This window comes from Bufo bufo, chromosome 1 (assembly GCF_905171765.1).
Source record: "Bufo bufo chromosome 1, aBufBuf1.1, whole genome shotgun sequence".
NCBI classification, from domain to species: domain Eukaryota; kingdom Metazoa; phylum Chordata; class Amphibia; order Anura; family Bufonidae; genus Bufo; species Bufo bufo.
In genome coordinates, this window is record NC_053389.1 from 699,250,353 (window position 1) to 699,276,499 (window position 26,147).

Here is a 26,147-nt window from a genome sequence, read left to right on the forward strand (position 1 = left end):
GCGGCAGGGTGTGAACGCCGGAAGCGCGAACAGACGGCCCGCACTTTATGCAGCAGCTCTGACATGTCGGGGTAGTTGCGAATGAACTTCTGCACCACCAAATTCAGCACATGCGCCAGGCAAGGGATGTGCGTCAAACCGGCTAGTTCCAGAGCTGCAACGAGATTTCGCCCATTATCGCACACCATCAGGCCGGGCTTGAGGCTCACCGGCAGCAACCACTCATCGGTCTGTTGTTCTATACCCCGCCACAACTCCTGTGCGGTGTGGGGCCTGTCCCCCAAACATATGAGTTTCAGAATGGCCTGCTGACGTTTACCCCGTGCTGTGCTGAAGTTGGTGGTGAAGGTGTGTGGCTGACTGGATGAGCAGGTGGAAGAAGAGGAGGAGGAAGCTGAGTAGGAGGAGGAGGAGACAGGAGGCAAAGAATGTTGCCCTGCGATCCTTGGCGGCGGAAGGACGCCAAACAGCTCTCCGCCTGGGGCCCAGCCGCCACTACATTTACCCAGTGTGCAGTTAGGGAGATATAGCGTCCCTGGCCGTGCTTACTGGTCCACGTATCTGTGGTTAGGTGGACCTTGCCACAGATGGCGTTGCGCAGTGCACACTTGATTTTATCGGACACTTGTTTGTGCAGGGAAGACACGGCTCTCTTGGAGAAGTAGTGGCGGCTGGGAACAACATACTGTGGGACAGCAAGTGACATGAGCTGTTTGAAGCTGTGTGTGTCCACCAGCCTAAATGACAGCATTTCATAGGCCAGTAGTTTAGAAATGCTGGCATTCAGGGCCAGGGATCGAGGGTGGCTAGGTGGGAATTTACGCTTTCTCTCAAATGTTTGTGAGATGGAGAGCTGAATGCTGCCGTGTGACATGGTTGAGATGCTTGGTGACGCAGGTGGTGGTGTTGGTGGTACATCCCATGTTTGCTGGGCGGCAGGTGCCAACGTTCCTCCAGAGGCGGAGGAAGAGGCCGAGGCGGCGGCAGCAGCAGAAGAGGCCGAGGCAGCAGCAGCAGAAGAGGTAGCAGGGGGAGCCTGAGTGACTTCTTTGTTTTTAAGGTGTTTACTCCACTGCAGTTCATGCTTTGCATGCAGGTGCCTGGTCATGCAGGTTGTGCTAAGGTTCAGAACGTTAATGCCTCGCTTCAGGCTCTGATGGCACAGCGTGCAAACCACTCGGGTCTTGTCGTCAGCACATTGTTTGAAGAAGTGCCATGCCAGGGAACTCCTTGAAGCTGCCTTTGGAGTGCTCGGTCCCAGATGGCGGCGGTCAGTAGCAGGCGGAGTCTCTTGGCGGCGGGTGTTCTGATTTTGCCCACTGCTCCCTCTTTTGCTACGCTGTTGGCTCGGTCTCACCACTGCCTCTTCCTCCGAACTGTGAAAGTCAGTGGCACGACCTTCATTCCATGTGGGGTTTAGGACCTCATCGTCCCCTGCATCGTCTTCCACCCAGTCTTGATCCCTGACTTCCTGTTCAGTCTGCACACTGCAGAAAGACGCAGCAGTTGGCACCTGTGTTTCGTCATCATCAGAGACGTGCTGAGGTGGTATTCCCATGTCCTCATCATCAGGAAAAATAAGTGGTTGTGCGTTAGTGCATTCTATCTCTTCCACCCCTGGGGAAGGGCTAGGTGGATGCCCTTGGGAAACCCTGGCAGCAGAGTCTTCAAACAGCATAAGAGACTGCTGCATAACTTGAGGCTCAGACAGTTTCCCTGATATGCATGGGGGTGATGTGACAGACCGATGGGCTTGGTTTTCATGCGCCATCTGTGCGCTTTCTGCAGAAGACTGGGTGGGAGATAATGTGAACGTGCTGGATCCACTGTCGGCCACCCAATTGACTAATGCCTGCACCTGCTCAGGCCTTACCATCCTTAGAACGGCATTGGGCCCCACCAAATATCGCTGTAAATTCTGCTGGCTACTGGGACCTGAGGTAGTTGGTTCACTAGGACGTGTGGCTGTGGCAGAACGGCCACGTCCTCTCCCAGCACCAGAGGGTCCACGACCATGTCCGCGTCTGCGTCCTTATTAGATGTTTTCCTCATTGTTCCCGTTCACCACAATTTTGAGAATGGCAAATTTGGGAATGGTTTTTCAACCCAGAAAAAAAAGTGTGCTTTTACGGTCACTACAAATAACTTGACCAGCTAAAACAGTAGAGATTTGGTTAAATAGAGATGTGAGGCCTGTTTTTTTTTGCGCTGTGTGACAGGTATAGGTTTAATCACAGAATCAGATTTCTATCAGCACGCTAGCGTGTGTCTTAGGTTTTTCTGAATGACACTATCACTAGCTTCAATGTAAGATATTCTTTTTGGGATAGATTTCAAGTAGGCCTCAAATACCAGAAACTAGTTATTTTGAGAATGGCAAATTTGGGAATGGTTTTTCAACCCAGAAAAAAAAGTGTGCTTTTACGGTCACTACAAATAACTTGACCAGCTAAAACAGTACAGATTTGGTTAAATAGAGATGTGAGGCCTGTTTTTTTTTGCGCTGTGTGACAGGTATAGGTTTAATCACAGAATCAGACTTCTATCAGCACGCTAGCGTGTGTCTTAGGTTTTTCTGAATGACACTATCACTAGCTTCAATGTAAGATATTCTTTTTGGGATAGATTTCAAGTAGGCCTCAAATACCAGAAACTAGTTATTTTGAGAATGGAAAATTTTGGAATGGTTTTTTAACCCAGAAAAAAAAGTGTGCTTTTACGGTCACTACAAATAACTTGACCAGCTAAAACAGTACAGATTTGGTTGAATAGAAATGTCAGGTCTATTTTTTAGGTGCTGGGTGACAGGCTCAACTTGCCCCTGATGTAATATATGGCCAAAAAATAACCACACTGTTGATGGTTAAATGCACTTGGGTGACACAGGCTCAGCCTGCACCAGATGTAGTATATGGCCAAAAAATAATCAGACTGTTGATGGTTAAATGCACTTGGGTGAAACAGGCTCAGCCTGCAACAGATGTAGTATATGGCCAAAAAATAACCAGACTGTTGATGGTTAAATGCACTTCGGTGACACAGGCTCAGCCTGCAGCTGATGTAGGATATAGCACAAAATAACCACACTATCGATGGTTAAATACACTTGGTGATAGCTTGTGCTGGCGCACCACAAGTCACAAAATGGCCGCCGATCACCCCAGAAAAAAAGTGATCTAAAAACGCTCTGGGCAGCCTCAAAAAAGTGAGCAAGTCAATAATAGCACTTCAATGATCCACAGCTGCAGATCGATCACAGAATGAAGTCTTTTGGAGGAGTTAATCTGCCTAATCTCGCCCTAACGTCGCAGCTGCAACCTCTCCCTATACTGATCATAGCAGAGTGACGTGCGGCGCTACGTGACTCCAGCTTAAATAGAGGCTGGGTCACATGCTGCACTGGCCAATCACAGCCATGCCAATAGTAGGCATGGCTGTGATGGCCTCTTGGGGCAAGTAGTATGACGCTTGTTGATTGGCTGCTTTGCAGCCTTTCAAAAAGCGCCAAGAAAGCGCCGAACACCGAACCCGAACCCAGACTTTTACGAAAATGTTCGGGTTCGGGATAGATTTCAAGTAGGCCTCAAATACCAGAAACTAGTTATTTTGAGAATGGCAAATTTGGGAATGGTTTTTCAACCCAGAAAAAAAAGTGTGCTTTTACGGTCACTACAAATAACTTGACCAGCTAAAACAGTACAGATTTGGTTGAATAGAAATGTCAGGTCTATTTTTTAGGTGCTGGGTGACAGGCTCAACTTGCCCCTGATGTAATATATGGCCAAAAAATAACCACACTGTTGATGGTTAAATGCACTTGGGTGACACAGGCTCAGCCTGCACCAGATGTAGTATATGGCCAAAAAATAATCAGACTGTCGATGGTTAAATGCACTTCGGTGACACAGGCTCAGCCTGCAGCTGATGTAGTATATGGCCAAAAAATAACCAGACTGTTGATGGTTAAATGCACTTCGGTGACACAGGCTCAGCCTGCAGCTGATGTAGGATATAGCACAAAATAACCACACTATCGATGGTTAAATACACTTGGTGATAGCTTGTGCTGGCGCACCACAAGTCACAAAATGGCCGCCGATCACCCCAGAAAAAAAGTGATCTAAAAACGCTCTGGGCAGCCTCAAAAAAGTGAGCAAGTCAATAATAGCACTTCAATGATCCACAGCTGCAGATCGATCACAGAATGAAGTCTTTTGGAGGAGTTAATCTGCCTAATCTCGCCCTAACGTCGCAGCTGCAACCTCTCCCTATACTGATCATAGCAGAGTGACGTGCGGCGCTACGTGACTCCAGCTTAAATAGAGGCTTGGTCACATGCTGCACTGGCCAATCACAGCCATGCCAATAGTAGGCATGGCTGTGATGGCCTCTTGGGGCAAGTAGTATGACGCTTGTTGATTGGCTGCTTTGCAGCCTTTCAAAAAGCGCCAAGAAAGCGTCGAACACCGAACCCGAACCCGGACTTTTACGAAAATGTTCGGGTTCCGGTCCGTGTCACGGACACCCCAAAATTCGGTACGAACCCGAACTATACAGTTCGGGTTCGCTCATCCCTACTTATTAGCCATTGTGTGGGGAAGTTATAAAATTAAAGCCCTTTTTGGCGTGTATTAATGGCAAAAAAACTATTTTATTTGCCATTCATGGCCGCAGTTATATGTTCTAAAGCTTTTTTGGCGTGCAATAGTGGGAAAAAAGGGCTTATTTGCCATTCAGTGGTGCAGATATATGTTCTAAAGTCTTTTTTGGTGTGTATTAGTGGCAAGAAAAATGATTTGCCATTCAGCAGTGCAATTATATGTTCTAAAGTATTTTTGGCATGTATAAGTGGGGGGGGGGAGGGCTTACTAGCCGTTGTGTGGTGAAGTGAGAAAATTACAGCCCTTTTTGGCATGTACTAGTGGCAAAAAAATATTATTTGCCGTTCAGTGGTGAAGTTTCATTGTACTACAGCCATTTACAGGGTGTATTAATAGGTTAGATACGTACGTCCTATTAGCTGTTCTGCGGTGAATTGTGATTGTTATATTTATTGTTTGGAGTGTATTAATATGAAAAAAAAGAATACGTCTTATTAGCCGGTCTGCAGTGAACCAACATTGTTATACAGCCATTGTTGGGGTGTATTAATGGGAAAAATAAGTACGTGTTATTAGCAATTTTTTTGTGATACAACTTTTTTGGGGAAAATTGCTCTGTGAATGTAGATTTTCTTCTGTAGGGACTGAATAATTACGTTGATTAGCCATTAAGTGGTGAAATTTTTTTGTGAAACAGCCTTTTTGGGGAAAATTAATGGGTGATTGTAGAGTATCTTCCGTAGGGACTAACAATTCGTCGATTAGCCATTCAGTGGTGAAATTAGTTTGTGATACAGCCTTTTTTGGGAAAATCGGTCAGTGAATGTAGACTTTCTTCTGTAGGAACTGAGTAATTGCGTCGATTAGCCATTCAGTGGAGACTTTTTATGTGAAACAGCCTTTTTTGGAAAAATTGATGGGTGATTGTAGAGTATCTTCCGTAGGGACTAACAATTCGTCGATTAGCCATTCAGTGGTGAAATTTGTTTGTGATACAGCCTTTTTGGGGAAAATTGGTCAGTGAATGTAGACTTTCTTCTGTAGGGACTGAGTAATTGCGTCGATTAGCCATTCAGTGTTGAAATATTTTTGTGAAACAGCCTTTTTTGGGAAAATTAATGGGTGATTGTAGAGTATCTTCCGTAGGGACTAACAATTTGTTGATTAGCCATTCAGTGGTGAAATGTGTTTGTGATACAGCCTTTTTGGGGGAAAATTGGTCGGTATCTGTAACTATGGTCAAGGACAATATATGTCCTTAACGGTCCACTGGGTAAATATTGTTCCTGCCCAGCCACACCAGCAACTTGGCCAGGTGACGTCTCTTCCACCTCCACATTCTCACACTGTTGGTCCTGCGACAATGTCCGCCTCTAGCTCCTCATCCTCCACCGTGTCTTCAGCCTCCACTGCAGGGACATTTCACAATGCTCCTCCAGCATACCACATGTGCAGAGCGGTGTCACGCTGTTCTACACCTCCTTTGCCTGGGCGAGCGTAGTCACACAGGGGAGGATCTGCTCCGTGTCCTTCATTAAGAAATAAAATCCTGGTTTTCTCTGAAACAACTCTGAACCATGGTGACTGACAACGGGAAGAACATGCTGTTGGTGCTGCGTCAAGGAGGGCTGAGCCGTGCGCCCTACATGGCGCACGTGTTCAATCTGGTTGTCAAGCATTTCCTAAAGTCTTCCACCCATCTGCAAGACATCCTAAAAATGGCCGGGAAACTTTGCATGCACTTCAGCCACTCATACACCGCCAAGCACACCGTCCTTGAGCTTCAGCGGCAGAACGGCGTCCCCCAACATAGGCTGATATGCGATGTTTCCACCCGTTGGTATTCCACTCCACATATGTTGGACCGCCTATACGAACAGAGAAAGGCCATAAACAATTTCTTGATGATACAAGCGGACAAAGGTACTCCCCTCTGTAACTTCGATGTTAGCCAGTGGCAGTTCATGCGTGACACCTGCCGTTTGCTCGTGCCCTTTGAGGAGGCCACTTTATTTGTCAGACTCCAGGACTGCGGGATGAACAACGTCATTCCACTGATTCATATCCTGGAAAAGATGCTTGTAAATCTGGCTGTTCAGTGGACTGGAGACGTGGTGCCTGCATCTCATGGCCACATGAGCCCTGTCGGGGCTGAACTGGAGGAGGAGGACATTGGAGCACAAGCAGGGGCGTACATAGAAATCATTGGGCCCCATAGCAAGAATTTAGATTGGGCCCCCATGCCTGTTCCTAGTCCCTCCCACTATATGCCCTGGCTCCTCTCACTACCTTCCCTAACTTCTCGACCTGCCCCATCTCATGCATTAGTATTTTGCTCTACAAAATGGCAGTACTCATGCCGGAACCCAACAGACCCATTATAGTGAATGGGATCTGGTAGGTTCTGGCGGTGTTCAGCATATTTTGACAAGAATCTGGGGCATTACATGATGTAATACCACCCAACTTTCCTGCTGTCCAGCATGGCTCTGTGTCATGCAGGACTGCTGGGAGACACTGACATTACTTGCTATCCTGCATGACACATGTGCAGAGACAAGAGTCTCTGGGAAAGCTGAGTGAACCCCTCGCCCTGCCTTTTCATGTTCTTATTATCTACATTTATGCCTTGCAGGATAGCAGGAAATCTGAGTGATATTACATGATGTAATAGCACCCAGCTTTTCTGCTGTCCTGCATGGCACATGTGGAGAGACATGAGAATAGTCTGAGAAAGCTGAGTAACACAACTCCCACCTACCCTCATATCTTCTCATGCCTCTGCACTTGTACCATGCAGGACATCAGGAAAGCTGAGTCACATTACAAAATGTTGTGACAACCAGCTTTCCTCCTGTTCTGAATGGCATATGTGCAGAGGAATAGCCTGGGAAAGCTGAGTGACCCCCCCCCCTCCCTTCCTCCACACACATACACCTCTGCACTGTCCCGATTCCTCACCTACAAGTCGTCACTTACTTCATTACTGGTGGGGTTGTGGCAATCCAGAGGAATCAGGCATGGTGGAGCTAGCAGGCGGGAGGCGGAGCTACCTGGTGGGAGGCGGGGCCAGGAGGTTGGAGGCCGTTAGGAAGATAGACAGGGCGGGGATTCTCCTCCACTGCGGGCCCCTCTTCCTCATGGGCCCCATAGCAGCTGCGTGGTCTGCCTATATGGTAGGTACGCCACTGAGCACAAGCAATGTGTTGCGAAATTGGTGGTTTTTCTACACAGGTGGCAGGAGAGCAGGAGCAGCCAGAGAAGCAAGAGGGAGACGAGGAAGACGAGGCAGATGACCCAGGCACACTGTGGCAGTATGCAGTGGAGATGGAGGCAGGAAGTCCCTCCAAGTTACGTGCGCAAATGGCCCGATGCATGCTCACTTGCTTGCGTAGTGACGGTCGAATTGTCACCATTCGCCAGACGGATGACTACTGGCCCTCCACCATGTTTGACCCTCGCTACCTGTCCAAAATGGGGGCCTTTTTTACACCCGCTGAGAGGGGGGACAAATTGAACTACTAGAGAGACATCCTATGGCCGCTGCCTATCTACACCATCATCCATCCTCTCATAGGTCTGACCAGGGGTGCCCTCTGCACTCACGTTCCACTGCCATGACTGCTGGGGGGGGTGGCAGGAGCAGTACCAGCTCCATCAGCAGCAGCCTGAGTCTAGAGTCGCTGATGAGCAGCTTTCTTTACTGCATAGTGAAGAAACTACTCACCAGCAGCTAGACATAGAGCAGAACCTGAACCAGCAGGTGGTGGCATACTTGGAGTGCACCCTGCCACCCGTCATCGAAGATCCGCTGGACTACTGGGCAGCCAAACTGGATTTTTGGCCGCAACTGGCCGAGTTTGCCCTGGAAGTAGTGTGGCATCAGAGCGGGTGTTTAGTGTGGCGGGGGCCATAGTTACCTCAAAGAGAACTCACCTGTCCCCCCAAAATGTCGAGAGACTGACCTCTGTCATGATGAATCAGGCGTGGATCAGACAGGATTTACACCCACCAATGCCTGATGCATAAGATTAGATCTTCCATCTTGCCTCACCCAAACCTTGACAAAAGAGACCGGTTTCTTCTGGCTACCTGCCTCAGCTACTATTCTGATGCTGCCACCCGCCTGATGCCACACATCTGATGCCAAGTGCTCCTTCTTACACCCACCATCATCAGCGGGTACTGTTATTCCCCCCCACCTCCCCACTCTGTCACTGGGTCACTCTGCGGTCTCCTCATGCTACTGCTGCTGCCACCTCCACACTATGTCACCTTGCCACTCTGTGGCCTCCTAATGCTGCTGCTGCCACCTCCACACTCTGTCATTGTGCCACTCTGTGGTCTCCTCATGCTGATTCTACCTCACCACTATGTCATTGGGCCACTCTGTGGCCTTCTCAAGCTGTTCTCAACCCCCCTCCCCACTGCATGACTGGGCCACTATTTTGCCATCTTGACCTGGATGACATCATTCTTTATTTGACCCTTCTTCTGATCTGTCAGAAGGAAGTTAAAATGAGACACACAACGTATCCTGTCTGTGTAGCAGCTGTAAGGCCTGTATGGTCCCATCAGAATTGGCTTATGATTTGGTAGCAGCAGTGTGTACAAAACACAGAAGACATGCAAATATTCCATTCAAGTGTCATCTCTGTTTTGGATCCACTTGTGTTTTTTTTGGGCATTAGCAATATTCATGGATTACTGACCAAATGCTTACCAAGTGAAGGCGGAGGCTCAACAGACAGGATCCGTTTTTTGGGGGTTATTGTTCTGACGGATCAGAGGAAGGGCAAAATAATCAGTGACTTCAACACAAACTTACTGCTGACACCCTCTCCACTCTGTCGGGGGGTACTACTTGTATAAGAGTTTAATAGAACAGGTTCTGTAGACATCTATGTGGAATCAGCTGACGACGGTGTAAAAGGAATGTGCTTCTTCTTGATGCTAACATCGACCTGTAAGGCTGAGTTCTACTTGAGTTATTTAGTCAGTTTTGGCCCCGTAACTGCCCAAATAAGTGAAGTGTGCAGGGATTCTAAGAGCAACGCCTGTCATCTTCATGTCATACTGACTCACAGTATTATTTCACTACCACAGCAGACTCCCTATGCTTGTTACTGCAAGGCACAGTGTTCTACACCACGATAAAGGCTCTCTGCAGCCAGGAAATAGCTGGGGGGTTTTTTTTACGCGATTTGCCGCAAATAAATTCAGATTGAATTGAATAGTTTCTGAAAATTCGGTGAACCGGCCAAATTGAATTTTTTTTAAAATTTGCTCATATCTAGTTGACAGCATTATTTAGAAAAAACATATTTTGCTGCCTGCAGGTTGTCATCAATGCTAGCCAAATGCTGGATTCACAAATACTGAGCGGGGCCCATTACTTGAACCAGTTATATGGCTTTTTTGGAAGTGATCCATGAAGCAGATACAACTCCATAAGGCCTCATGCACACGACCGCATTTTGTTTCCTTGTCCGTTCCATTTTTTTTGCTGATAGGACGCGGACCCATTCATTTCAATGGGTCCGCAAAAAATGCGGACAGCACACCATGAGCTGTCCGCATCAGTATGTCCGTTCCGTAGCCCCGCAAAAAAAATAGTGCATGTCCTATTTTTTTCTAGTTTGCGGACAAGGATAGGCATTATTACAATGGATCCGCAAAAATAACGGATGCCATACGGACGCCACCCGTTTTTTTTGCGGATCCGCAATTTGCGGACCACAAAACACATACGGTTGTGTGCATAAGGCCTAAATAGAAAAACTTGTCAGAGATTGAAGAAATAGATTCAAGGACTGGTGTGTGAATGTTTGTGTCTTCAAGCAGTGCCTATGGAATTAGATGCTGAGCTGGGGCTTGATCAATAACTTTTTGCTACACGATATTGTAATTGTGTATTTATAACAACAGTTAATTCCAAAGATATGTGGAACAAGGAAAATACTGTGCTGAGAAATACGATGATGCCCATCAGTACAACATGCTATAGGGTAGCACAGGGATGGTTTGATGATTTGCTCTGTAGCAGGACTGGTGTCTTTCGTGATGTTTTTATACCTCCCAACCAGCTATCGTTCTTTCTTTGGGAGCCTTATTTCCATCTTTAAAAATGTTGTTCCTCTTTAAGGCCTGATGAAAATCTCTTTTGAAAGAAACTTCTCCAGCAGCTACAGAAAATGTCTGTCTCTGAAACGGTGTATAATAGAATTCATGCTCTGGTTTTTACTTGTAAATTTATAAAGTTGCTGCAGCTTTTCTCAGCTGTGACTGACACGCTGAAATTCAGTTTCTGCAGACATAGAGAACAGGAATGTTTTGCTGATCACCCACAGTAGAGGAAGCAATAATGTGTAAAGGAGTTGTATAGCATTAGTCATGAAGAAAGAAAGAAAAAGAAAGGCTAGAAAATATGAGGTCAAGGACTGCCATGGGCGTCCGCAGAAATTTTTCCAGACGGGGGGGCATAATTTTATTGACATCCATGCTCTGCTTGTTTCTGAGAATGTAATGAAGAGGAGGAGCATATTCATTATCACAAAGTATAATAATGCATTAGCTGTGCAGTGGCGGATCCAGAGCCTTGTCTCAGTGGGGCACTTCCAGATTATTTTCTGTCCGCCGCCACAAACACTGGTGCTTATAGAACAGACTACACAGTGTAGAGGAATACTGTATATTGTGTGGCACAGTGTAGAGGTATACTGTATATTGTATGGCACAGTGTAAAGGTATACTGTATATTATGTGGCACAGTGTAGAGATATACTGTACATTGTGTGGCACAGTGTAGAGGTATACTGTACATTGTGTGGCACAGTGTAGAGGTATACTGTACATTGTGTGGCACAGTGTAGAGGTATACTGTATATTGTGTGGCACAGTGTAGAGGTATACTGTATATTGTGTGGCACAGTGTAGAGGTATACTGTATATTGTGTGGCACAGTGTAGAGGTATACTGTACATTGTATGGCACAGTGTAGAGATATACTGTACATTGTGTGGCACAGTATAGAGGTATACTGTATATTGTGTGGCACAGTGTAGAGGTATACTGTATATTGTGTGGCACAGTGTAGAGGTATACTGTATATTGTGTGGCACAGTGTAGAGGTATACTGTACATTGTATGGCACAGTGTAGAGATATACTGTACATTGTGTGGCACAGTGTAGAGGTATACTGTATATTGTGTGGCACAGTGTAGAGGTATACTGTACATTGTGTGGCACAGTGTAGAGGTATACTGTACATTGTGTGGCACAGTGTAGAGGTAAACTGTACATTGTGTGGCACAGTGTAGAGGTATACTGTATATTGTGTGGCACAGTGTATGCTATATGTGTATAACAATCTTGATATGACTTGGGTTGGACGGCACTCCTCTTTTGTCGTTCGGTACGGTGCTCAATGGTAATGGAGGTAATGTAGTAAGAAGTAAACCACGGCACTCGAGTGCCGTGGTTTACTTCTTACTATATGTGTATAACAAACATATTTCACATGAAAAGTTACAGTTACTTGGCTCGGCCCTTGGGGATCTCGGACACCACTTCAACACTTGGCCGGGGGCTCGGCGGAGCTGATGTTGTGTTTTATCCTAATGAGAAAGATTTCATAATAAGGATTTGGAGAAGGGGCAGAGACATAACAGAGCAGGGAGAGGATGGTGCTGCTACTAGGGGGTCATACCATGGGGGAGTAATAAAGCCCACCATAATGCCCCCCAGTAGAAATAATTCTCCTTATAATGTGTGCTATCCGCATCCGCATTTCTGGAGCGCAGCCCCGATCTTTCGGTCTGCAGCTCCGGAAAAAAATAGAGCATGTCCTATTCTTGTTCACAATTGCGGACAAGAATAGGCATTTCTATGGGGGTGCCGGCCGGGTGTATTGCTGATCTGAAATCTGCGGATCCGCAATGCACTACGGACGTCTGAATGGAGTGTAGTGAAGCCTAAGTGAGTGTGAGCTGCAGATAGAAAGTCACCCTCCCTCCCACCCCTGCAGCTGACAGAAGATGATTTTTACCTTCATTTTTTCAATCCCTGCCGACTCAGGAGTGGGAGGGGGAGTGGTCTAACTGGATCAGGGGCGTGGCTTAGCGGGACCTGAGTTTTAAGTCTTTTGAAGGTGGACACATTGTGGCAAGGGTGTGTCTGGGCTCCTTCCTGCAAGAGTGACGCCCCTTTGGGCACCTTACTGGCTCATTTGCATACCAAATAAACAGGACTTTCAGAGGATAAAAACATCTATTTCTGAAACAAAGGCACATCTGGAAATAAGGTGCTAAGTGCTATTAGGTCATGGCTTTACTGCAATAGCGATTAGACTGGTGACAGATTTCCTGTAAAACTCATCTATAGCAGTGAAGATAAATGGCTGGGTTGTTATGGAAACCTGAAGTAAAACTGTATGTGGAGGCTGGAGGACCTGAGAGCTTCTATTGGCTGATAAGGGTCATGTGACCAAGCTTCTATTGGCTAATGCATTTTTTGGAAATATCTCGGGAACAGTATATCCTAGAGAGCTGAGACCTGGTCTAAAACCTTCCCGGACACCTGATGCACCTGTGTGCCAAAGTTCGTGATTGTCAATGCGACGGTGTGGATTCCTTTAGCGGACATACATACACTTATATATTCATAATTTTGAATATTCAAGATTTTTTTTTTCATCAGTAACCTCCCTTCTTGCTTGTGGGCCAATGAGAAGGCTGCAATGTCTTTGTCTGAGCTTAGCAACATCCCTAGCAACCAATAGGAAAGTTGCCTACCCCTTACTATATAAGAACCTCCCCAGCAGCCCTTGTATGCAGTATTTTCAGATCTGAGAGAGACAGCAGTGTTATTGCTGTGCTCTGTGCTTTCTTGTGTCATCACATTAGTTAGCTAGTTAGCTTATATATATATATATATATTACAGATAGTTAGTTAGTGGGAGATAGTCAGTGTAGGTTAGATAGTGATATAGTGTAGCTGTCCTTACATATATGCTACATACATAGTGCTGTATGTATGTATGTAAAACAAAACATGCAATGCAACAGCTCTCTGCAAACCAAATAAAGTACAAAAATGCATAATAATTGCTAGCACTATACTTCTAAATTAGAGATGCTTGGCAAATCATTTTGTACAAAATTATTTGAGCCCGTCTGCCGCACGTCAAGGCGATCTCTGTAAGACGGGTTCCTAACACTAAATTCTACCTGTTATGTGCCATGACGGCTACCATGCAATTCAGGGAGTGTAGGTTCCACATGCATGCTGGGCCTGCTTTAATTACTGTCATCTTTGGTGCCAAAATGGCCTCCATTATATCCAAGGAATGCAGGTACCAACATGCATGCCGAGCCCACTCCACACCGGTCCTGGTGCCAAATGGCCACCAAAGAATGCAATGAGAGTCCACACTATACCTCTCCTGGTGCCAAGCAGGCCCAGCATGCGTCTCATTATTTCTTCATTCTGACCGATCAGAAGAAAGGTCAAATAAATGGTGATTTCAAGAAGGCTAAACAAGGACAATAGCGACCCCGTCATAGAGTGGGGAGAGTGGTAACGGCCTGAGAAGTCCACAGAGTGGCCCTATGACATAGTGGTGAGGTGGAAGCAGCATGAGGAGGCCACAGAGTGGCACAATGACAAAGTGTGGAGGTGACAGCAGCAGTATGATTAGGCCACAGAGTGGCAAGGTGACATAGTGTGGAGATGGCAGCAACAGCAGCAGCAGCATGATACCACAGAGTGGCAAGGTGACATAGTGTGGACATGGCAGCATTTAATCTGATGCATCAGGCATTGGTGGGTGGAAATCCTGGCTGATCTACGCCTGATTCATCTTGACAAAAGTAAATATCTACACATTTTGGGTGGACAGCCAAATTCTTCTTGGGGTAACTATGGCTACCGCCCCACTAAACGCCCGCTCTGATGCCACACTACTGGCCGGGAAGGACAGCTTTTCCAGGGCAAACTCGTCCAGTTGCGGCCACAAATCCAGTTTGGCTGCCCAGTAGTCCAGCGGATCTTCTATGACGACTGGCAGGGTGCTGTCAAAGTATGCCACCACCTGCTGGTTCAGGTCCTGCTCCAGGTCTACCTGTTGCTGCTGGTGAGTAGTTTCTTCACTATGCGGGTGAAGAAAGCTGCTTATCAGCGACTCTAAACTCAGGCTGCTGGTGCTGCTGTCACTTGCGACGAAGTCGAAGATCCAGTCAACCGATCAAGAACCTCTGGGTTGCTGGTCAAGACACGACCGCTTGCTGACATGTGGACCTGAGGCCTCGGGAAGAAACCCCTTCTGCCACGCTCCCTTACTCTGCTGCGACCTGTGCCTACGCCAGAATCATTTACGCCTCTGACACTCCCCTATGCAGGGCCTGAACTTCTCTGTCTGACATACTTTGAGCTGAACGAAATAAATGAAAAGCAAATTAAAACACCCCTAAAAGCGTCAAATATATATTTCTTTTTTTACTGATATAGGCAACTAAAGGATTTGAAATTGGCAACAAAAACGATTTTAGCGTAAATAACAGCAAAAGTGAACTGTGGATATATTTCTCGTATTGGACTAAAATAGGCCACTAAACGATTTCTAAGTAAATAACAGAAAAAGCGAACTGTGAATATTTTTCTCTTTATCTATAGAAATATGGCAATAAACGCTTTTAGCGCAAATAACACCAAATGTGAACTGGGTCTATTTTTCTTGTATTGTAGTGAAATATGACAAGAAACTCTTTTAGCGCAAATAACAGCAAATATGAACTTAGTCTATTTTTCTCTAGAAATATGTCAATAAACGCTTTTAGCGCAAATAACCACAAAAGTGACCTGTGTAAATATTTTCTCGTATTGTATAAAAATAGGCCACTAAATGATATCAGCGCAGTTAACAGTAAAAGTGACCTGCGTATATATTTATATTTTTCCACAGATAAAAGCCACTAAAAGCTTTTCAACATAGCACTTGCACCCTAATAACTAATTGCTGGAATGACAGAGCTGTATTATGATACTATCTGGATCCCCAAGTAATGTTTCCCTGCACTTGTAAATCGCTTTTTTCCACAATGAAGATTTTCCTATGACTCTCCCTAACATCTGCACACGTCTCTCCCTGCCTGTGAAATGATTCCTCTCACTATCCTTTCCCTGCACTAGTAAATCACTTCTTTCCTTTATTTTTTTTTAACAATTCGTTTTTCTTTCACTCTTCCTAGAGCCTGCATACACGTCTGTCCCTGACCAAAGTACGATAGTAAATGGCAGACTCTAAGATGGCCGCCGTATTTATAGGGCTGTGACATCACCGGGCTGGCTGGCTGCTGATTGGCTGCATGCATGGCATTATGGGTTATCCCGCATTCCCAGATTTCCTTGCCCCATGTCCTCACACGTGTAGCTGCCATTTTAGCCAGCTAGCCACCATGTTAGGAAAAATTGCAATTCGTTACCATGAAGCGCAAGAAAATTCGCATTCGTTCAGAATTGAATTTTTCCTGCAATTCGGAACAAATTTCGACTTCGTCAGCTTCGATTTGCTCATCTCTAATTATAATGTAATAGATTAGGAAAATGCTAGATATCCTGGAGTTTTGTCTAGGATGGTGAAGGCTGATTAATCAGAACTATTTTCTTTGGCAGCTCCAAGCTATCCCAGTCAAAATATATATTTTAGGGAGACTGCTATATGCCTATCATGGGAATGACTCCCTCTTAGATAAATGTAGGATAAACACTTGTTTGGCCAATGGCTATTCCCCCAGACCCCCTTACACAGGCACCTTCAGCTGAGTGTGGATGTGTTCAAAGTTGGTAGAGGGGATTAAGCTGCTGCCAGAGGGGTTCTATGTGAGAACAAAGCATCAGACATGTTAGAAACCAACCAGAACAACCCCTCTTTACCCCACATCTGTCAACAGGGGAGCTGCATATTACATGGTTGGCAGGTCCCACCAAAATCAGCAGGCTTGACTGACATGTGTCTAATGTGTATAGACACCTTATTGACAGTAGAGATAAACACATTTGTGTAAATTCTGATTTGACCCAAATCCTTTCTACCTGAATCAAAAGTGATTCAATTTCCCTGACCTGAAAACGTTCTGGTTTCTGATTCTCACCTTCTCCTATAGTTCTTCCAAATCAAATAACCTAATGTCCTGATGCAGCGTACTCAAGTTAGGTTTAGAAATGTTCCTGGGTGTTGTAGTGCAATAGACACTAACCTGAGACGGCTGACTCTCTGCAAGGGCAGGTGATGATGAGAAATGTTCGTGACGCCAGTGCCAATTAAACGGTGGCACGCCGTTTGCTGATAGCAGGAATAACTGAGGAACCACGTGATGTTAAAGCAGAACTCAAACTTTAGTAGTCATCATATAGGGACATTGACGGAAACGCAGTTCCTTTGCAGACAGTTGATTTTCAATACAGTTGATGCAGGCAATATATGTATAGCAAGGTGACTTCAGAGTGTTAAACACAGGACTTGCAGTACAGGCGGCTTGCACTCTATTCCTGACTGATCCTGGAACATAAACTCTTCTCCAAGGCCCAATACCCTAGCTCTGGCGTATATCCTTGGTTTTATCTTTATCAAGTACCTCCTCTGTTGTCTTGAGTACCTCTTGCTTTTCTGAGCTTTGCCTCTGTCTCTCTCTCAGCTCCCTCAGGCTCTTTAACTGCGGTATTCCTGTTACTGCATATGGGAACTCAGGAGGGGAACCTTCTCCTTGAATCTGGAACCCGGTTACAGGGACTGCAATACCCTCTCCTGGTCTGCAGGCTTCCGGCCTGGACTTGACTCTGACATTGTCTAATCTCTGGTTAGACTAGACCATGAACCTCAGACTCCTTAGACTCCAACTACCACTCTAGACTCCCACTTTAGACTGACTTTCCTTTCCCTGACTGGGCCTTATATAAACTAGGGCTCCCTAGCTCCCTCTAGTGACTAAGAGCTGGAATGACACCCCTAGCAGGCCTGTACATGCAAGTTTCACAGTAACAGGGAAATACATAGCATTACAGTTTATAAAGATGACTTATACCAACTTCCCCATAAATAAGGGGACACGACAGCACAACAAGTGACCCTTTTGTAGTGATGGGACTTACAGTCCCCGTACACTACATACCCCACTGCTTTAAGCTGAGTACGACCTCGTACTCCATCACGCCCAACTGGAATCTCTCCCTGAAACAGAAAATACACATGCAGGCATACATATATGTAATTCATCTGCATTTACATTCATATCAGGTCCAATTGGCAAAAGTGAAGTGTGGTGACAAGGGGCGTCGTTCTCTTCTTCTCAGGATAGTGAATGGAACTGGGGCGCTGACCTGGCACAGCGTAACATTATAACCAGGATAGTCCATGACAATGAATAAGTCCATAATAGAACAGCAAAATAGATAAAACAGTATAAAAGTTCTTGGAGGCTCAAAGAACAAACATGAGTCCATACCCAGGTTATTTTCCTATTAAATCACAGAGGCTCTCGTGCGGTGGAGTCCATCTCTGGGCACATTTCCTTTAAAAAGAGTAAGAATCTCAGAGGCTCAGGTTCTTTTGAGTCTGTCTCCGGGCACGGTTCCTTAGTATCAAGTTGCACAATATAAAACAAGTGCTGTAATACCCCTGATCAACCTGAAAAGGGGGTTAAGGGTAAAAGGTGCAACTAAGGAACAGGCACAACTTGGCGTGGGGTAGCAAAAGCAGGCAGGAGATCCTGGAAACAAACTTGGCTTTGTTGACCTTGTGATTTCAGTGGTTAACACCTACCACTGAGCCGTGGATGAACTGGCAGCAGCAACAAAGGACCAGAAAACATAGGACTCCTGTCCTGGAAGGGTTAACAACATCATTCTTTGGTGAAATAAATCAAAGGCCTAGCAGGCTGATTCACAGTGGCATGTCATAATCACTTGACTCTGCTGGCAAATACGGCCTGTAGTAGTCCTCTACAGGAGGATGTGCCCACATAACGGTGTCAGGGGGCAGCTGCAAGGTAAAGGGGCCCCTAATAGGTATTGGCCCCATGGGCCTAGGGGTAAACCCTTGGGTGGACCGTACCGGTCCCGGCATAATGATTGGGGGTGGTGCTGTGTTGGATACCGCCGCCGCAAGCGGTCCGGTGGGCTCTGTGCAGCAGTTCACAGCAATAGCGGGTCCTCTTCGGGGCCGCAACGGAGCGGGGGTGACAGAAGGTGGTCTACGGGTGGTGACAGGCACCCTTACCTCATCCTTCTTAGGCGGCGTCCGGATCCTGGCGGTGGCAATCTGGCGCAGCTCCCGCAACTTTTCCTCCAGCCGGACGATCTGGTCACCAATGCTCTCTGTGTCGGAATCGCTGTCCTCTGCTGGCGCCGCCGGCGCAGGTACAGTCAACGATGCGTCGGACGCGGCCGCGTCAGGCTCCGGTGGCGCATCGGGTCTCCTACACTTCCGGATATTCTCCAAGGTAACCCGAAGTCCTTTTAAGTTCTCCATGTCCTGTACGGTCTTCTCCCGATGAGGCAGCTCGGGGGAAGGATAAGGGCTCACCCATTTTTCCAACACGGTTGGCTGCCAGAAGACATTAGGCCCAATGAAGGAGCCCCGCTCTTGGAAGGCGTGATGGGCCGGCTCTGGAGAGCGTTCAGGTTCTCGCTCGCAGCCAGAGTAGTCTTCTTCTGCCTCCCAGTCCTCAGGTTCTCGCTTGGGACGGGTCACAGCAGTTGCATAAGGGCCTCTCAGGCTCTCGGCAGGGGTGAACTCCACTTCCTCTCCCTCGCGGAGGCTGTGCTGATAGGAAGGGAGGTAGTCTCTCTTGACAGATCTTCGGTTAACATATAAGTCTCTGCCAGTTAGATAATCTTGGATGAACCCGTAGCCACGGGTTTTGTCAAAGGACACCACCAACCCCTTTCTCCTTTCCAGGCGGGGTTGGGTGTTGGTGTGTCGTTCATGGATAGTCTTGGTCAATTCCTCATAATAGATTTTAGTCTTTGTATTCCGCTTTATAGCGGCCTCCCGGATCTCTGCCATTAGTGAAGACCACTTGAAAGAGGGCTGAAAGAAGTCTCTCCAGGAGCCATAGCAGGGCTCTGGTTCTTTCTCCCGTGGCGGGCAGGCGGGTTTCTCCGGTCCCAGAGAGTAGGCCGGTGGAGCCTCCTCTGGCTCTACACCAATATCAGTCATCTTTGGTATTTCAGGCGCGGACGTTGCAGCAAAGCGGTGCTCACTCTCCAACATGCTCGATCCTTCTCTGGAGAGCGATAGGGTGGCGCCAATAAGATCAGCCAGCTCCTCCCATTGCACTGGGAGGCCGCCCCCCAGGTATTCCAGTATATGGAAGGCGGAGTCCATGCTGGCCGACATGCAAATGTCCAGATAAGCAGTGGCGCCTGACCTTGAACTCCTTCCCGCTATTTCCTCAAAAAGGCGCCAATTTTTCCCGCTTTTTCGGGATGAAGATGACGCAGCAGCTATTTCAGTAGCCTCAGCGGCCATCTTTAGCAAAATCCGCTGTCTATTCACTGACAGCAAGCAGGATGGTAAAAAGTCCATAAAACCACAATCCGATGTGGCGATTTCTTTCCTCTTGATAGCGCAATACTGCACAGCGCTTTTTGGAGGTTTTAGGCACACTTTGGGTATGTTTTTCAGTCCACAAAGTCCACTTTAATAAAACAGGCAATTTGTCACTTTGGTCACAGGGCAACTGTATAAGGCACAAAGTTCACGCTCCTTGCACTAGAAAGCGTGCGTATCCTGTCCGTGACGCCAAAAGAGAGGTGCAGCGTACTCAAGTTAGGTTTAGAAATGTTCCTGGGTGTTGTAGTGCAATAGACACTAACCTGAGACGGCTGACTCTCTGCAAGGGCAGGTGATGATGAGAAATGTTCGTGACGCCAGTGCCAATTAAACGGTGGCACGCCGTTTGCTGATAGCAGGAATAACTGAGGAACCACGTGATGTTAAAGCAGAACTCAAACTTTAGTAGTCATCATATAGGGACATTGACGGAAACGCAGTTCCTTTGCAGACAGTTGATTTTCAATACAGTTGATGCAGGCAATATATGTATAGCAAGGTGACTTCAGAGTGTTAAACACAGGACTTGCAGTACAGGCAGCTTGCACTCTATTCCTGACTGATCCTGGAACATAAACTCTTCTCCAAGGCCCAATACCCTAGCTCTGGCGTATATCCTTGGTTTTATCTTTATCAAGTACCTCCTCTGTTGTCTTGAGTACCTCTTGCTTTTCTGAGCTTTGCCTCTGTCTCTCTCTCAGCTCCCTCAGGCTCTTTAACTGCGGTATTCCTGTTACTGTATATGGGAACTCAGGAGGGGAACCTTCTCCTTGAATCTGGAACCCGGTTACAGGGACTGCAATACCCTCTCCTGGTCTGCAGGCTTCCGGCCTGGACTTGACTCTGACATTGTCTAATCTCTGGTTAGACTAGACCATGAACCTCAGACTCCTTAGACTCCAACTACCACTCTAGACTCCCACTTTAGACTGACTTTCCTTTCCCTGACTGGGCCTTATATAAACTAGGGCTCCCTAGCTCCCTCTAGTGACTAAGAGCTGGAATGACACCCCTAGCAGGCCTGTACATGCAAGTTTCACAGTAACAGGGAAATACATAGCATTACAGTTTATAAAGATGACTTATACCAACTTCCCCATAAATAAGGGGACACGACAGCACAACAAGTGACCCTTTTGTAGTGACGGGACTTACAGTCCCCGTACACTACACTGATTCTATAGAATTAGATTATTGTTATTTTTTTTTATGGGGTTGCATTCTGATGTTACAAATTGATTCGCTCATCTCTGAATCCCCCATTGACAGAGCCAACATGCTCTTAGTATGATTGAGCATTGATATTTTTAGCGAGTGCGTACTTATCCAACTTCTTTGCTCTCCACAGAAAGTGCCATGACGACCAAGAACAGCCACTTCCATGACTCTTCGGTCTGTGCTCAGCTCTGTCTGCAGAGAGTGGTAGCACTTAACTACAGGCTCTGATCTAGAAGTAGTCCAGGGGGGTTTCCTTGTCTTCTGGAGATTTCCTGACAATTTGCCAGGTTTTAAGTATATGAATAATTTCCAGTAGATGGGTTTGCAGTTACCATATATAGCTCCCTATATGCAGAAGAGGACAACAGGGTAAAAGACAAGGAACCTGACAGGCCTGGTCAATTGGCAAACAAATGTATGAGCTATGATCTTTTTCCTGATGCCATCTTCCAGGAGTTTGCTTCAGAAGATCCCATAAATAACATATATTTTTTTTCCCCACTAACTTTTTACTATTTAAATAATGTTTTAAAAGGTCCGTATTAAGAAATCTTTGTGCTTGATGTGATCATTTGTGTCCATTATATAGTTTAGTTTAGATAGGAGTTGGTTTTATGCAAGAGGCTAGAGTGTGGAATGTATCATGGATGAAAAAGTGCCAGAAATGGAAGTTATACTGAGAAGCCGGCTTTACATGGCAAGCTGAAGAGAAATGTGAGGAAGAACTGCACTAAATAATGGTGTTATATGGCAGGCTTGTAGGATCGCTGCAAAGTGTAAACGGAAGGATCAATAAATCTCTGGTGTACAGCTAAGAAATAGAAACTTGTGTACATGATATTCCTGTCTGAACACAGAGAAACGATCTTGTTGAGTCAATATGATGTGCAAAATATGAAAGTTATAAAAATAATCTATTTTAATGTTCTCTTCATACTGTTGACAGAGGATAAAGGAAGTTTGTCAAAATAAAATTGACATGTGCTATACATCCGTTATGAGCAAATGATGAATGTCAGATAGTACAGAAGGGGGATTTATCAAAACTGCTGTAAAGAAAAACGGGCTTAGTTGCCCATAACAACCAATCAGATTCCACCTTTCATTTTTCAGAGCTCCTTTTGAAAATGAAAGGATCAATCTGATTGGTTGCTAAGATTTACACCAGATTTGATAAATCTCGCCACAAAGTTTTGACAAGTATGATCATTCGTTCACAAAAAATCGAGCTGTGTAAATCCAGCTTTATTGGGCTGAAATACAAATGCAAAAAATGTAGTTTTGCAAAGGGAACAAAAACAGAAACAAATATTAGTCATCATCAAATTTACTCTGAAACCAAAGTTGAAAAAGTTGTCTGCGACCTTTCAAGAATCTGATTGTGCAGAACATGCACCGAGGCAATCAATAGCTGTGTACTGGACCTGAAAAAGGAGTACCCATTGTAAACTGTAGCATTGACACTACAGAATGGCGAGAGGACTGGGGACGACTATCTGACTAACTCAATTCATTCTATATTGCGGTATGCCAGACCTTGTAGGGGAATTATGTGTGAGGTCACGGTGTGAGCAATAGGTGGGCCGAGGTAAATACAGTTCTGGTCACTCACGGTAATGTCGTCCCTGGGCAGGCTCACATAAGTGAAAAGGAGAATGGCACAAGGATTCTCTGGGGCACACTCTGGTGTACGGGACACTGGCCAGATGTGGGTTTGAGGTGCCCTTGGTGGTCTGTAATAATGTCCCTTGTAATCGTGACACCGGTACCTTTTGGATGGAGGTACAACCATTTACTAAAGTGTTAATAGAGGAACTGAGTCTGAGACAAGCAGGGTGAAACTCCAAATGGCACTTTACTGTAGATGGCTCTTGATTACAATACATCCATAGGCATTAAACAGTCTCTTGATACAATCCGGCATGAAGCACAATCTCCCATGCATATGGGGAAAGGGAAATGCAAATCCTCCATGAAGTACAGGCTCTTGTAATACATAAGAAGACTACTGCTCAGACTGGGCTGGTAATAATGAAAGTCTTACACTGGTAACAACTCCGGCCTCATTCTAATCCTTGAATAAAAAGGTGCTTTTCTGAATCCTGAAACATCTACTCCAATGGTGTTCTGACAGTTGGCCTGACTGTCCTCAGGATTTAAACTGGAGATGTAGATGCTTCAAGCTATCTCCTACACCTATTACAAAGGTGCCTAATAAGTCCTCAGGTAATGACTATCTTGCTAATCCTTTGTCTTGCATAAACGTGATAATTCCTTATATACTCGGCTGCATACAGTCTAGACATTGGTCACCCTGGAAGAGTGATCTATAGTAGTGGATTGCTCACCTCTAGGAAGAATACTTGCAGGCCTTAACCCTGGGCTATGGAGCCGACAGGGACAGAGCAGAGAGGCTAGGAAGGGGCCTCCCTCCAGATATTCAGCTACATGGCTGTTGCTTTCTTGAAGGCTCCTGAGAGAACTGCGTTCAACTGAACTCTCACTTGGATTTACCTGAGCTCATCTGCACTGGTCTGGATTCACCTAAACCAGGAACTGAACTGCTCTGCACAGCACCCAACTGCACAGGACACATGACTGCACAGCCTAACTTAGGTCTGAGCTAAGCTATTTATACACACTGACACTGCTCCATCCTGTGGAGAATCGAGTGTAGTGCACCCTGACTAGGCCTGTCTAAAGGATACTTGCATGTAAAATCACATTGTGACATGGAGAATATGACAGGAGATAAAACACAAAATACAGGCATATCACATGACATTAATACATGGTAAAAACACATTTGTGGGCCCACAGTTACTTGAGTGGGACGCTGCAATATATATATTCTTTTTTATTCGCGAGAAATGCAATGCATTATGGTATGAATGACAATAACAGTGGTTTAACATTGGGATTTCTATACTTCAGAAACAATTTATGAAAAATGACTAAAAAAAGAGCAATCTTTCATGATGTGTGTCATTGCAACTCTTGCCTGTTTCATAACTGTCCATCATTATATCTCAGGACATATTGAATCAGTTACATTCAGAATTGTTATCTGTCTCTGTAATCACATTTCTTTTTCCCTGACAGTAAAACCACTACATTTATATCCATAAAACAAAACAGCCAGTTTTATCTTGATTTCTGCGTATAGACTAAAACCTAAACCACATAAAATTATAGGGAAAAAAAATGAAATTAGTCACTATGATGGTTCAAAGCTTTGTCCTAGTAGATGGTATCTGCTAATTTTGATGAAATAGTTAATACTGAATTGGTTAATACTAAAAAAGATCAAATTTTTAAGATTTTATCTGTTCACTTCGGAGGCGCCATTAGAAAGCTCCTTTGAAGATTCCGTCACTTTCTGTAGAAAAAATTACACTGTATGGGTCAAATCATACCTCAATGGTACCAGAGAACCCCATTCTTAGTGGGATCCATTGGGCAACGTTGGTGTCTGTCATGTGACTAGCACAAATGTGAACAGATGCTTAGTACAGTTTTTACATTGGGGACAATCCATGTAACAGGAAAATTCACCAAAAACATGGCCAAAAAGAGTTGGAGGGAAAAAGAGACATTTCACTATATGTTTAGTGACATTTATTCCATTTGATTTCTAGTTTATTGGATAGGAAATGTATTGGGCCTGCAAGTGATTCTTGAGAAACATCACCTACTGGCAACACCCAGATGGACCTTTATTGCTGACTGCTGGCAATTTATTTATAACTTCTAGAAGGAATAATAGATGAATGGTATAAGAAGTGCTCCAGAACTGTTATTACATGGGGTTGCAAGTAGTTGCTAAAACAGACATGTCAGGAAAGGTGAATGTAAAAAATGAAAATCAGACACATATAGTAAATGTCAACCTCTTTCTAACAAAGCTAGAACCAGCCCTGTACCTCATATGGATCCAGAGATCTCACCTTTCATTGCTCTGCTAGTTTTATATCAAGATGGCAGCTCAAGGGGAGTGTCTTTTCTGCTGCAGTTAAGGGGGCGTGTCCATGCTCTACCTATCACAGCTCAGGAGGTAGTGGAAAGATGAAACTGAGCATGTGCGGCCTTCTTAGTGAGCTGGACAAAGAAATAAGGAAAGATCAACAGCAGGTGGTGCTATATAGATACATTTTATTGATTAACTCAGTTGCGCCGCTAAATTTTTAATTACATGAAATGACAAAAGTACTCAGATCCAGGTGCCACTTTACAAACTGTAGAAAATATTTTGTGGGACAACCTCTTTAAGATGGCCATAAATATCAGACTAAGGTTGGCCAAACCTGCCAATTTTGCCAGGACTGGCTTACCATCTAATGGGTATTAGATGTGCTGCTGATGTTCATGTTACATCTTATTCCGAAAGTATCTTATCAAAGACCCTTTTTCAATTATGTGACAAATAAAATAATGCACCTTAAAGTGTAACTGTCATTCTTTTTTTAATTTTTATTTGTAATGTGTAGGGGCAGTGATACTAACCATTTTTGTAATATACATTAAATACTAAAATCGTACATAGATATTAGAATAATAGCTCTAAAGTTGCCCATTTTGAGCCTTGACTGTGGAGACCTGCTAACTAGTGTTGATCGAGCACCAAAGTGGTTAAAGTCCTTGCCTCTAATGTAGAAGGTTGTGAGTTCAAATCCTGGCAGAAACTTTTCAGAAATAGAGGCTAAATTGGATTTAAATA

At 45.3% G+C, this 26,147-nt stretch overlaps 1 protein-coding gene across 1 annotated transcript in view; it reads left to right on the forward strand.

Annotated features, from left to right (window-relative positions):
* The window catches only part of ST8SIA2 (ST8 alpha-N-acetyl-neuraminide alpha-2,8-sialyltransferase 2), a 403,496-nt gene that overhangs the window by 177,077 nt on the left and 200,272 nt on the right, over positions 1-26,147 (forward strand). The window lies entirely within an intron of this gene.